The sequence below is a fragment of the Poeciliopsis prolifica genome, unplaced genomic scaffold (assembly GCF_027474105.1).
Source record: "Poeciliopsis prolifica strain line A6 unplaced genomic scaffold, Auburn_PproV2 SCAFFOLD011, whole genome shotgun sequence".
Taxonomy (NCBI): Eukaryota; Metazoa; Chordata; class Actinopteri; order Cyprinodontiformes; family Poeciliidae; genus Poeciliopsis; species Poeciliopsis prolifica.
This window is the reverse complement of record NW_026562386.1, coordinates 5,471,301-5,485,126: the sequence shown is the minus strand read 5'-3', so window position 1 is coordinate 5,485,126 and position 13,826 is coordinate 5,471,301.

Here is a 13,826-nt window from a genome sequence, read left to right as displayed (position 1 = left end):
CGGCTGAAAACGATGGCAGGCCCCCTGTTTTCCTGTAGGGCAACATGACTTTGATATTTGGAGATATGGCTGTAAAATGTGAATTTGCGATTTGGGGAGTTGACGTTGTGGCGTCTGTGTGCGTCTCTGTCTCTGTGTGTGGAAACATTAATGTAAACGGGCTCTAAAAAGAGCAAAAGCTGCTATTTTTAGCAGCAGACATGTGCAACCTTATTGTTTTCTGGGCCTTTAATGGATTTATACATGTGGTTCCAACTAATACTGCTACTTATCCTGCAATTATCAGCTTTATCTATTCTCTAACATGCTTATTCAATTCATTATACTCTTTGATTCTCCAGAACTGCAGGGCAGTATTAGGACAAAAAATGCATTTATTCATTTCTTCACCATTTCAAGAGTAAGAGCTTATGTTTTGTCAGACTCTGGAGAAAGTTTCTGGTTGATTTAATTAAAACAATGTTCACATAAACATGTAAATATATATATAAAGTTCTGGAAAAAAATGAAGAGTCCACTGCACTGAACCCCATTGAAAACCTCCTGCTTATTCCAACAAATACTGATTTCTGAACTCGTCCTGAGTTAAAACATCAGTTTTGTTGTTTCTAACTGAACATTAATTTGCTTTCTTTGCACTATTTGAGGTCTGACAGCTCTGCATCTTTTTGTTATTTTGACAGTTTTCAGTTTCTGCAAATAAAAACAAAATTTTTCTTTGAATTTCAAAGACATGTTGTCAGTGGTTCATAGAATAAAAGAACAATGTTGATTTACATATAAAAACTAAAACCAGAGTCACTGATAATCTTAAGTGGTCTCTGTCTGTCTGTATATTTTTAATTTTAAAAATATTCAAAACATTTTAAAATTTCAAATATTTTTTTAGTTTTAAAAAGAATATTTTAAAAATAAAAATACATATTTTAAAAAATATTTCAAATAAACAAACAATGCTTGGCCTGGTGCTATATAATAACGATAATAAAATGCATTTTATTTGCTAACGCCTTTCAAAACATCAATGGACACTTTAAACATTAAAAACACAAATGAAACAGTAAAAAAATCTACCCGGAGGGAAACTGTGCAGTTTAAGTCTTTTAATCTGTATTTTTATTGACGTGTCCTGAAATCATTAAGCGTTATGATCGTGGCTTTCAGGAACTGGAGTTGGAACATGAATGTCTTTTTCATGTTCAGGGATTTCTGCAGCTCATATTGTTGGTTTACATGGCGCCTGACGCCAAGTTGCTCTCCTTCTTATCCCGTCTCTTCATAGTCGTCTTTCTGCTTCTTCCGTTTTCTGTTTTTGGATTTAATCTGTCGATTGCTCTCCTTTGTGAGCGCTTTGTCTTCGTTTTGGTTTGGTTTTATTACGGCGGCCTGTTTTCTTCAGATGCCTCCCTCCTGTCAGCTTAAAGGACAAGTGTGACGAACGCTCAACAGCAATAAGTGATGTCGCTCCAGATCGAGGCCGTTCAGGAGGTTTTTCAAATGTGCGTGAGAGAGTTGAAGTGATTTCTGTGTGTTTGGTAGAAAACATTCAGGGTTTCCCTCTGACACAACACTGTTTTATTTATTGGCATGTCTTTGTTGTTTGGCAAGCTGAGGCTCGTTTCAAGTTGTTGGTTTTTGTTTGTGCACAAACCAAAATCCATGCATGGTCTTTACAATTATCTGGTATCTTTTTTTTTTTTTTTTTTTAATTGGCTCCATCCCTTCTCAGTAGCCTAGGTAATACTAAACATAACACCAGTAAGGAAATTTGTGTTTGGTCCAGCTTTGCTTTGTTGTAACAATGGTTCTTGGCAATAAATCACATGCGGCTGGAAATTCAGTTTATTTCCACTTAAATGCTGCCACATTTATGAGGAAAAATGCATTTGTGGATTGAGCAACAGAGGTTGGTATGCGAGTTCCTCCCATAAAAAACTTGATAAATCCTATCTGCCACTGCCAAGCAGTTTTTTTGGAGGAACCAGTGTGATGTGTGAGGCGTCGCCCTCTCTGAGGAACCAGGCTAATCAGGCCTTCTCGCTTAACTTCAGCTAAAGTTAATTTATTTGTTTACATGATAAAAACACAAAATGATAAACAAAAAAGAAATATCACATAAAAGCTGCAGTGTGTAACATTTTTTTTACATGTTTGTTGAAACTGTCATTATGTACATAAAAAAATGTCACAATGCTAACAAGAAACAACCAATCAGAGCCAGGAGGCGGGGCTTGCACTGTAAAACTTTTGAGCCACATTTAGTTGTGCCTTTTGCTCTTTGAGTCAGATAAATGTAGCGAGTTTTAGATTTTGATCCTAAATATGAGTTTGTGAAAGATGAACTTATAGTAGAAAGTTGTGTTCACTTTTTATTAAGAATTGAATAAACTAGACTTTAAAAATTAACTTTTATTAACTTTTCAAGAATTTATGTTTCAGTTTGTTGTATGTGTTTGTTTTAGAGTTAAAACCAGAGTTTGGTAGTAAAAAGTTACATTTACTTGAATAATTTAATTATGAAGTTTTTCTACTCTTACTTGAGTAAATGTTTTAATTTTCTACCAACTGAATAAAAAACAAACCTGTTCAACCTAAAACTCCCCAGACACACACCTGCAGTATTTTCTTAAAGTTTCACAAGTTTTTTTATTGAAAAAAACTGATTTTTGAAAAAAGACATTATTACTTATATGAATTATTGTAATTTTCATCCTTAAAATACCAACATTTCTACTTTAACTTAATGGTGTAATTTATTTTTGATGTTTTGATCAGTATTTCTCCTTAAGTACGTTTTTGGTTACTCTGCCCTCTGTGGGTTATAACCTCATTTAAAAACCTTTATTTGTGTTTGGCCTCTGGCGTGTTGCTGGCTCTCAGCTTCTTCTGGCTCTCGCTGCATCTAATCAGTCGGGGGTGAAGATAAAACTCGTCTTCAGGCTCGATTGTGAAGCTTCTGCTTCGTGTTTTCTTGGCTCTGTTGAAAAGCAGAAGAAAACATCCAGACAGACATGAAGAAGACGATTTATCTCTGGGAATGTAAAACTGTGCAGCATCAGCTAAATCATAGAAAACATTCAGCAAACAGAATTAATGGCCGCAGCGTTTTTAACGAGTTTATCGCAGCTTCGTCTGGGTGCGTGTTTTTATTAGCATCTTAGCAACAAACTTTAAACTTCATAACCTTTCTCCAAGCCTTGATTATTTATTTTATTTAGTTATCTCTTTATGTCAGTCTCCATTTTTAGACGATTCTCACCTCGTTTTAAAAAGTATTTGGAATCCTACAGATTTTTTTTATTTTAGGGTTTATTTTTGCACTTTAGATGTTTCAGTTTTAAAATCAACACAAAATGCAGTTTTCAAAAGATACTTTTTATTTCTTGAAAGAAGAAAGCTATCCAACCCAACATTGTCCTGTGGGAAAACGCATTTTCCTCCTTGTTAAAGTTTAAAATAGCTGATTAACCACAAGTATTGGTTACTGGCCACACCCAGACCTGACTGCAGACATGAATCGGCTGAACGCAACGCTGCTGACATGAAGTAGCTTCAAAGATTTCAAAAAGGAAATGGTTACAGCGTCATTTATAAGTCTAATTTATTTTAGCTTTACAGTTTTACTTGTTTTTCTAAAACTGAGGGAGTTTCTGGGTCTGTAACCTGCGTTAACGCTGTGACTTTTCCTGTCTGCTGCTATTTTCCTGTTCATCCCGATTAGAAGATAAAAATCTAAAAAATTTCTGAATAAATTTAAGAGGCCTGCCAAAGTGGGCGTATCAGTTGGAGACCAGCGTTCTGATCTGACCCAAATCATTATTGTGTTCACGAACATGGACTTACTGCATTCACTCTGCTAACAATAGTGTATAAATTAAAATTAGCCAAAATGGAAAGGTTAGCTTAAATGCTATAAGTGGATCTAGTCCGTTTAGTATAATAAACAAAGATAACAAAAAATAGCTAAAAAGCTTATTTTAGGTACAAGGCTAATGTTACCATGAGGGTTATTGATGGTATATTGAGTCACTTGTCGGGCCAATCAGATGTCGGGGGGGTTTGGGGGGGGCAGTGCTCCCTGAGCCCCCCTTTTGCCTCCGCTCCTGCCTGCAGCATTGTTGTTATGTAAATGTTTGTTTGAAAGTTGGTTCAGGTTTTAAAAAACTTTGACTGAATTTCATGTTTGGATCAAAACAAAAACAAAACAAGAAGCCAAGCAGAGCAGCTGTGGTTCTGGTTCTGCTCTGAATCGGATCACCAGTTCCAGTTGCTGCCCTCTTCCTCTTCCTTCTGGCACTAATGTGTTGATGGGTGAATTATGGCACTTTCACTTGGCTTCTCTCTCTTCCTCTCCTCATTCGCCTTGCTCTGTAACGCTCTAACCCTCCGCAGATGACCGTCGGATGGGACTTCCTCTGAAGTGCAGATGGGTCACACGCATGGGGCCCGGGTTAACAGGCTGGCAGGTTGGGAGGTGGAGATCACAAGGTCACAGCCTAAGGTCGGGATAACTGGGAAGTCCTCGTGCTCAACAGAGACCCACTCGTCTGTGAAAACCCCTGAAAAAATCTGCCTCGGTTTCACATTTTGTTGCTAAAAATGACCACAAACCGTCACTGTAAAATATTATTTTTTTAGGAAAACTTTTTATAAGGTTTGGAACGCATTAGGAGCAGTGAAATATTTACTTCAAAGCTGCAGAGTTGGCTGAAGATGAACTGGAACCGTACTCATTTTTAAATGTTGTAATTCTTTTGATTCAGTACTTTAAATACATGGTTTTATATCACTTTTTGATCGTTTTATTGTATTTACTGTTTATTTCAAACCGACTGATTAACCTCCTCCTAGAGAATTAGCTTTGGCTGTAAACTCCAGCTCTTATATGAGCAAATCTGTGTTTATATTCTGCTAATGTTGAAAAAAAAAAACCTACAATTTTACAAGTGCTGTGTTTGCATTACATAATTAAAATCACCTGAATAAGCTTGTTTATGCAATAAGTAATTAAAATGATGACAGAGATGAATGTAAACTAATATAATTCAAACATGGTGCTCATCATCTACGATGGCGTCTTGTTCAGGCGCTGCAGACGCTTCGTACGCGTCGCTGTGGGGAAATTATAGCCGCAGATTTTGACTGAAGAGTTTTGGATTCAACACATTCGAACAAGAACCGTTCGCTGATCGTTGCTACTTCCTGCTGTCGTCTTCTTCTTCGTTTTCGCCAGTAGTAAAACCCGGTTGATGATCATGTGACTCCTATGACGTTTTTATTGCGTTTATTTTAATATGGCTGAAAAACCAGTTGATCCTAATGCAAAAACATTTCATCAGAAAACAAAAGGTTTTTCTCTTGTTATGCAGGCATCAGATCATCTTGATGTGTGTTTCTAATATCTGATCCTATTAAAAAATTCAAAAAATGCTTTTTTGAATTTTAATTCAAATCTGTACACAGTGTTTGCTACCAACTAAAAAAAGATGGCAGCTCTGCAAAATATGAGTCCACTTAAAATGATCAGTTCCTCTGATTTTCCTTTTTATATGTTTATCTTTGAGCAAAATTAACTTTGTTCTTTTATTCTATGAACTTCTGACAATGTCTCTGAAATACCAACCAAAAATTTTATTTTTATTTGCATAAACTGAGAAATTGTCAAAATAATCAAAATGATGCAGTGCTTTCAGACCTCAAATAAAGCAGAGAAAACAAGTTTATATTCATTTAGAAACAACAATATTAATGTTTTAACTCAGGAAGCGATCAGAAAAACCACAAGGTTTTCAAAGCGGTTCAGGCGTTAACCAAGTTCAAAGTTGGCAACAAAAGCTGAGAACATTCATGGAAAGAATGATCAGTGAGGGAAAATAAATTAAATGAAAAAGTAAAATGAATGGATTTGTTGCCAGTTCTAAAATCAATCATTATTCTCTCATGATGCACGGATAATCAGCTATTTTATTGCTCAAAATATGCAGTAACATAAAATATCGAGTCACTTTTCGTGGACCTTTAAATGTCGTTGCTTATGCAAAGCTTTTCTTTGAGTCTCTGACTCTCCTGCCAGGTTAATCCTGAACTTTTCCTGCTGTTCTCAGAGACTAGAGGCCACACAACAAGACAAGCATGCATCACATTTAAGCCATTAGACCAAGAATTGGGAAAACATTTTACTGCTGAAATGTCATAGGCAGACATTTCTGAGTTCAGCGCAGCAGCTGCGGCGTTTCCTTCTCATAAATTACAGCTTGGGTTGCAAATCCTTTCCTCCAAACTCTTTGATCTGAGAGAGGAAGGACGGACGTGTTGGAGAGAGAGTGTCGGCGTCGGGTCATCTTTCTCCAACCGAGCACCTTCAGGCGATGCTGGGAGGAAAACTCCTCCACAGGGTTCAGTCAGACTTTCACTTAGGAAGGAGTTTGATTTTAAAAGTTTGACCTTATTTGTCATGAACAGGCTCACACCCGATGCGTGTGTGCGTGTGCGTGTGCGTGTGCGTGTGTGTGTGTGTGTGTGTGTTAATGGAGGCCGAGTGTAAAGCTGCTCAGCAGGTCGATGTCGGCTCGTCCTGCTCTTTGATGAACTCAGTCGTTTCCCTTTAGCGCCTGACTGACGAAATGCAAACGGTCACCTTCTGCTGCGGCGCATCAGCAGAGACGATTTACTGAAAACACTTCAACAAGCTGCTTTGCTCAGAGAGAAACTGTGAGAAAACAACCCAGAATAGGAATTAGGTTAGGAATGAATGGATGAATGAAAAGATTCTTCCGGAACAGGAACACTTAGTTTTTATTGTTCCTCTGGAGAAATTTTGCAAATTTTATTCCAACCCAGAGAAGGAATTGGACCAGAGGAAATGCAGCAGCTCCAACTTCACTTACTTTAGATCAACAGTAATTATTTTTCTTCTTTTGCTCTTTCTTTTGGTTTGTTACTTTGTTCATTTTTAAATCCTGTAAAGCATTTTGAATGGCCTTATTGATGAAAATGTGCCACATAAATAACATTACCAAAATATTTAGTTTAAAAGCTAAAACTCAAAAGATAGAAAGTTCATTGGAACTAAATATTTTCAGAATAAACATTTAGTTTGGAGCAAAATATTAAGATTTCTAACTAAATATTTACTTTGGACTCTAAATATTTAGTTCCCAAATAAATGCTTAAATATTTGAATGTTTAGTTTTCTAGGTAAATATTTAATTTGAAAGTTAAATATTGAAACTAGTATTTACTTCCCAAATTAATATTTAATTTAGAGGAAAATATTTAGGTTTCTAACTTGATATTTAATTTGGAAACTAAATATTTATTTTCACAAAAATAATTTAGTTGCCAGAAAAACGTTTTAATTTGGAGCTAAATATTTAGTTTTCTAACTAAGTTGAATATGGAACCTTTATAAATGTATGTTTGGTGAAAATGACTTTTCTCTGCGAAAGGCCAAATAAACCAAATTCTTGCTTTAATGTTTTACAGTGTAACTTTGCAAACGTTGCTCCAGACCTGGAAACTTTAAAAAACTAATTTCTCTTGGAACAAAATCGACTTTGATCAATGAATCTGTTTGTTCCCCCTTTAATTTGTCATATTATGTTTAATTTGTTTCTTAAACGTAGCGGCGGCTCTCATTCTGACTATGATTATTGGTGATTATCAGGAGATTAGAGCAGAGAAATCACAGAGGAGTTTGACTTTTCACACTCAGATGACAAATGAGATGCAGATCAGAGCCCAGAGAGACAAAGGCTGAAGTAACAACGAAACTTTAAATAGGACAAATGAGGCTCTTTAGCGCGTATCTGCTGACAGGAACAGGAAGTGTGAGGCGGAGCGTTTAAAGGAGACAAATTAACAACTCAGATTTATTCTCCTCTCTCCAATTTCTAATTCAGACCCAGATAAATAAGTTTAGTCTTGACACTGGAGCTTTGTCTGTTTTCTATTTTTATTTCTCCCTAACAGAGGCTTCTCTGTCTGCTGGCTTTTTCATAGATCTGATCCTGAGTGAGAATATTAGTAACGGCAATAGCAGCGCTGGGGTAAAAAGAGACGCTCGTTATGTTTCATCATTCTGGTGGAAATGAGAAACGACTGGTAAAAATATGTTTTTGTCAAAAGTCAAGAGGAGAAGCAGAAAACGTTTTATTAAAAGATTTAACGAATGATTTGATCACTGTAGACAGAACGAAAGCAATAAAAATAGCTGAAATTTTCTAAAAATATAAAAGTAAAGCAGGAAATTTGAGTTTGAAAGTTGAAAATATACTAGAAAAAAATTGTAAGGTAGTTTTTTTTGTTTTTTTTTACTTTAAACATTTGAAAATTTCTCTGTTTTTTTCTGAGATTAATCTCAAACATTTTCATTTTTGGTGGAGATTTTCTCCTTTTTTTCAGTCTACAGTGAATCTAATACGTTATTGTAGTTGAGATACTAATCCACACACATTATTGAAATTACTGAGAAAACAGATATTATCCACAAACAACAACTTCTGCTAGAAGTGATGACAAAAAAAAGAAAGTACACCCTTTGTTCCTTTGGAGGGTTTTCATATTTTAAAAAATCTGTTTTGCTCCAGATACAAAACTCTTTTGACCCAACTGCAACTTTTTAATGTTATTTATAAAGTAAAGCCAAAAGGGAGATTGTGAGAAATAAATGAGTGGATGCTGCAGAATGGCTGCTGGAAAAGACAATTGTTTTATCATCCAGAAACAACTTGCTGCATTCTTTTTGGTTGTGCAAGAGGCTCCACTTCTGTTTTTCAAATATGCACAGATGTACAATTTTGCATCTGTTTGGAGCCATTTTCTTGTACGAGTATAAAGGTCGAGTTGGGTTCGTGAATTTAAAGTGACAGAGGCCTTAAAACCTCTCATTCAGAACAGGCAGAACTAAAATCTCATTATCTTAACAATAAATTGGTGTAAAAATGTAGTGAGCCTGTGTTGTGGAGCCTTTTCTGACCTGTTGGTTGGTTGGAGGATCACCTTCTGTTGTCAGTGAGGTGTGAACCCCAGATGCTCTGCCCTCTTCCACACCAGCGCAGGTGTGGAAGAGGCCCCACTGGGCGACACTTACCACCAGTATGGGGAGCTGCTCCACGTTTAGACTGCGGTCGGAAAATGTCTCTCCATCTCAACAGATATTAAGATAATCAGGTCTGAATGATGAAATAAAAAACCGAACAATCTGCACAAAGTGTGTGTGTGTGTGTTGCACAGAGTGTGTGTGTGTGTTGCACAGAGTGTGTGTGTGCGTTGCACAGAGTGTGTGTGTGCTGCACAGAGTGTGTGTGTGTGTGCTGCACAGAGTGTGTGTGTGTGTGTGTTGCACAGAGTGTGTGTGTGTGTGTGTGTTGCACAGAGTGTGTGTGTTCTCCAGATTACCAATGAATCTCTTGTTTTAAACCCAGACTGTAACAAAAACTTGCTGAGCGTCTTGTTTTAGACTTTGGGTTCAGTCAGGAACCAGAATCTGAACATTTGTGGAAGAAAGCAACCAAATGTTACTAGAGGTGACCCAGTGACCATCGGAGGTCAAGGTTCAAATTCTTGGACTGCCTGACTGTTCTGTCGCTGCCAAAACCATGAAGCTCTCAGGTAACAGGAACTGAGTTTAAACAGAAGATTAAAATACATTTGATTAATGGAAACACAGTAATTTTATCGATCAACTTTATTTTAAAGCACATTTCAGCAACAAGGCAGATCAAAGTGCTTTAAATCATAAAAATACTAAGTCATAGAGACACCAAATCAAGAAAACCAGTAAACGTTTTATTGCTACACATCAGAATGTTGGTCAGTGCTTCATTTATTAAGGTTAAAAAACAAATCCAAGCAGCTGGTTTCCGTCTTGATTGAAAGGAACTCGGTGTTTCGGCTGTCTTGCTGTTTTCTGGAAGTTTGTTCCAGATTTGTTGTGCATAGAAGATTTCAGTGAAATGTATTTTGAGGAGGTTTTTCAGCCGTATTCAAACGGATCAAGTATCAAATTCGTTTTGGGCCAAATCCAGATCATGAATGCTCTTAAAGGGCCGGTTGTCCCAGAATGTATTGATGAAACCTGTTGACAAACTGATAAAATATCAATTCTTAAAATGAAATCATATTATTGGGCATCTTTTCAGGCCCTCCAGAGTTTATTGATACTTTTTATAATTTTTTTCCCAATAAAAATCAGTGTTTTTGGTACTAATGTGGAAATATTTGTGCTTATTTATGATAATAAATGCGTCTTGACGTTACTTTGTATACAGATTATAATCTGGACTATAATCTGACATCAATTAAAGATGAGGCAGTTGTTTAGTACAAGTAAAAAAGTTTTTGACAATTTTTGAGAAAAATAAACTCCCAGTTATGTGTTGGCGCAGAAACGTGCAGGGATAATTTTAATATTCATTGTGACAAAAACGCCACAGATTCAAAATGGCAAGTTTTCTGGCCAACCAACCACAGGGATGCCATGGTCCTGAATGTCAGTAGAAAATGTCTGCCAGACTTTTTCCTTCCACTCAACCTTCCATTTGGATACAGCGCTCTGAGCAGCTAGCCTCTTGTGGCGACTGACTGATGGAAAGTCCTTGACTTGGCTGCTGGTAAAATCAGAAAACAGAACAGAGTAGATTTGTCACATTGAACTCTGCTACTTAACAAAAAATAAAGAATTTCTGACAAATGTCATTTGATTTTTTATATTTTAATTGTTGAAAAATCAACCTGTTTGTCCCCATGTCTGATGAATCAACATGTTTTGTTTAAATTGAATTACTGGAATAAATCACCTTTTTATGAGATTCCAATGTACTGAAATGCAGCTTTATATGTTAAACCTGATTAAACTCTTCAAGAATCGTTAAATTTGACTCTAATTAATAATGTGGAAAATTTGAGCCCTTTTTAAATAATTATTTCAAAATGTTCTATATTTTTTAAAATAATACATTGAACAATTAAGGTTATCACATTTTGAACAACTTTGGTTGTATTTTGAAAATGGGGTTTTAATGAAGAAGCAGCAACAATTCAGCCTCTTTTCAACCATTTGAATGTCTGGGACTTTGCCGCCCTCTATCGGTCAGTGTTTGTATTGCACACATTTTACAGGCATGAATGGTCTCCAGTGATTTTAAAATGAGGTTTAATTTACCTTTAAAAGTGCAGCTAAGCACCTTGAGTTGCTTTAGCTGCAGCAGACCTCCATGTTTAAAGCTAACTGAGTTAGCATTAGCTCACGTCCTGTCAGTGTTGTCATTTTCGGTGCTGGTGTTCAGACTCTCTGGATCCAGTGATAACATGTTGTGGGGCTTTTGCTGAAAAAAAATATGGTTATTATATCACAGTCAGATATGCATCATGTAATTGGTGTTATTCGTCCCGCAACCTGTGTAATTTGTGAACATACATGTAACCCCAGCAGACGGGGTTGAGCATGAAGCAGCTCTGAATGTTTGCAGCAGAAATCTAAAGCTCTGATCATTTTACAAACTGATTTTGGTCGAGTTTCTAGTGCAGATATTTTAGTACCTTTGAAATAAGAAAACTAATTCGCAAGTAAACTTACAGTAAGATATAGAAGCTTGCTATTAAAATAATTAAGATTAATTCTGCATACTTCATGGTGGCATCAACCATTAAACCTTTACCATATTACGCTCATTCGCATGATTATGTATTTTAGAACTGACATTTTCTTTGGTTTAGGAAATATTCAGCTATTTGAGATTATGTTGACCCTATTGAAATGAATGGAACATCTTATTTCTGAAAAATTCTGCCAAAACGTTGCGTTCTGAGAGCTAATTCTACAAACATTCAGCTAGAAACCTGTTTCAGATGGAGTCCAATTCTTCAACTACATCTAAATGGTGAAGCTGCTTCATGTCTTTTACAGATTTAAAAACAAATCACTCACGTTTTAGCTCACATTATGCTCAGTTTTCAGGAAAAAACAAACACTGTTCCTACCCAAACACTGAGGGTTCCCAGTGCAACCCCAATTAAACCCCAATGCAACCCCCATTCAACCCCAATGCAACCCTAATTCAACCCCCATTCAACCCCAATAACCCTAACCCAATACAACCCCAATTCAACCACCATTTAACCCCCATTCAACCCCAATGCAACCCTAATTCAACACCAATTCAACTACCATTTAACCCCAATTCAACCCCAATGCAACCCCCATTCAACCCCAATGCAACCCTAATTCAACCCCCATTTAACCCCAATTCAACCCCAATGCAACCCCCATTCAACCCCAATACAACCCCAATTCAACCACCATTTAACCCCAATTCAACCCCAATGCAACCCCCATTCAACCCCAATGCAACCCTAATTCAACACCAATTCAACTACCATTTAACCCCAATTCAACCCTAATTCAACACCAATTCAACTACCATTTAACCCCAATTCAACCGCAATGCCACCCCCCTTCTACCCCAATGCAACCCCCATTCAACCCCAATTCAACCCCAATGCAACCCCCATTCAACCCCAATTCAACCCTATTTCAACCCCATTGGAACCCTAATTCAAGCCCCATTCAACCCTAATGCAACCCTATTTAAACCCTAAATCAACCCCAATTCAAATCTCTCCTTCCAGAATTTTTTTTCTTTAATCACATTAAATCTGATTTCTTTTATCTTTAAGAAAAACAGAATTAAAACTTAGTTTATAAATATGAACATTTTTCATTCTTAGTTTTTTTTTTCTTATTCATCCAGATATGGACATTTATGAAAACGTCACTTTTCCAGACATTTTTGACAAATTATGAACGAAGTCCTTTTATTTGTGTGAGGAAATCCTTTTAATTCATTAATAAAACTGAAAAGTGCAGCAAGCGGGTTCAGATCTGCTTAGGGTCTGAAAATAAATCTACTGTGCACAACTTCCTTTTTCAGCTCTTTTATAAAAACAGACCAATAAAATGCATTAGACAGCTGATTTAGGGTTAGAAACAAATTACGTTAATGTGACCTGAAGTAAAGTTTGACTGTTGAATTAACAGAGGCGACAGTTTTAAAGAACAAATGCGCCATCTAGTGTTCACAAAGTGAAAGCACAAATAACTTTCCAACATTTCTGTCAGGATCTTTTGATGAAAGCCAATTTCTCTCAAATTATAAATGTAATTAAAATGCATTTAAAAAAAAATTAAACTTGTTTATATACAAAGAGAAAATTAATGCCCTGGAGATATAAAGTTAATGTAAGAAAAAACTAAAAAATTGATTAAAATAGCAAAAAACATTTCATATCTTGATTCATTTGAAGCATTTTCTTCATTTAATTTCAGGTTTATTGTTAGAGATGCTTTTTATTGCCATAAAACAATCATTTTTTCAGTCTGTACCACTAAAACCTGCCAAGTTTAGCCTAAAAACAAATTTAACTTCATATCAGGTCTTGGTTTTCACATCGACTACTTTCACGTTTCTTTTTCTTAATGATGGAATTTAGTTGCCTATATTTTTCACAAAGCTGGAGTAAAAACAAGTTAATCTGTTTCTGAAATTGAATATGTAAACTGTATTGCTTTGCTTGCTAAAGCCCTTAAAAAACAAAGTTAGAACGTGAAATTAGTTTTTGTTTTGCTTTGTGTTTTTAGTAACTTGGACGTCAAACGACAAAGGTACAAATGTTGACAAATTGCACCAAAACATTAATGAAGCACAATGTTTTTGTAAATATTTTGTCTGCAAATAAACTTTTTTCTATATTTATCTAAGAATGGAAAAAGATTAAATGCAAATTCCAGACTTTCCTAGTTTATCTAGAAAACCTTTATTATTTAA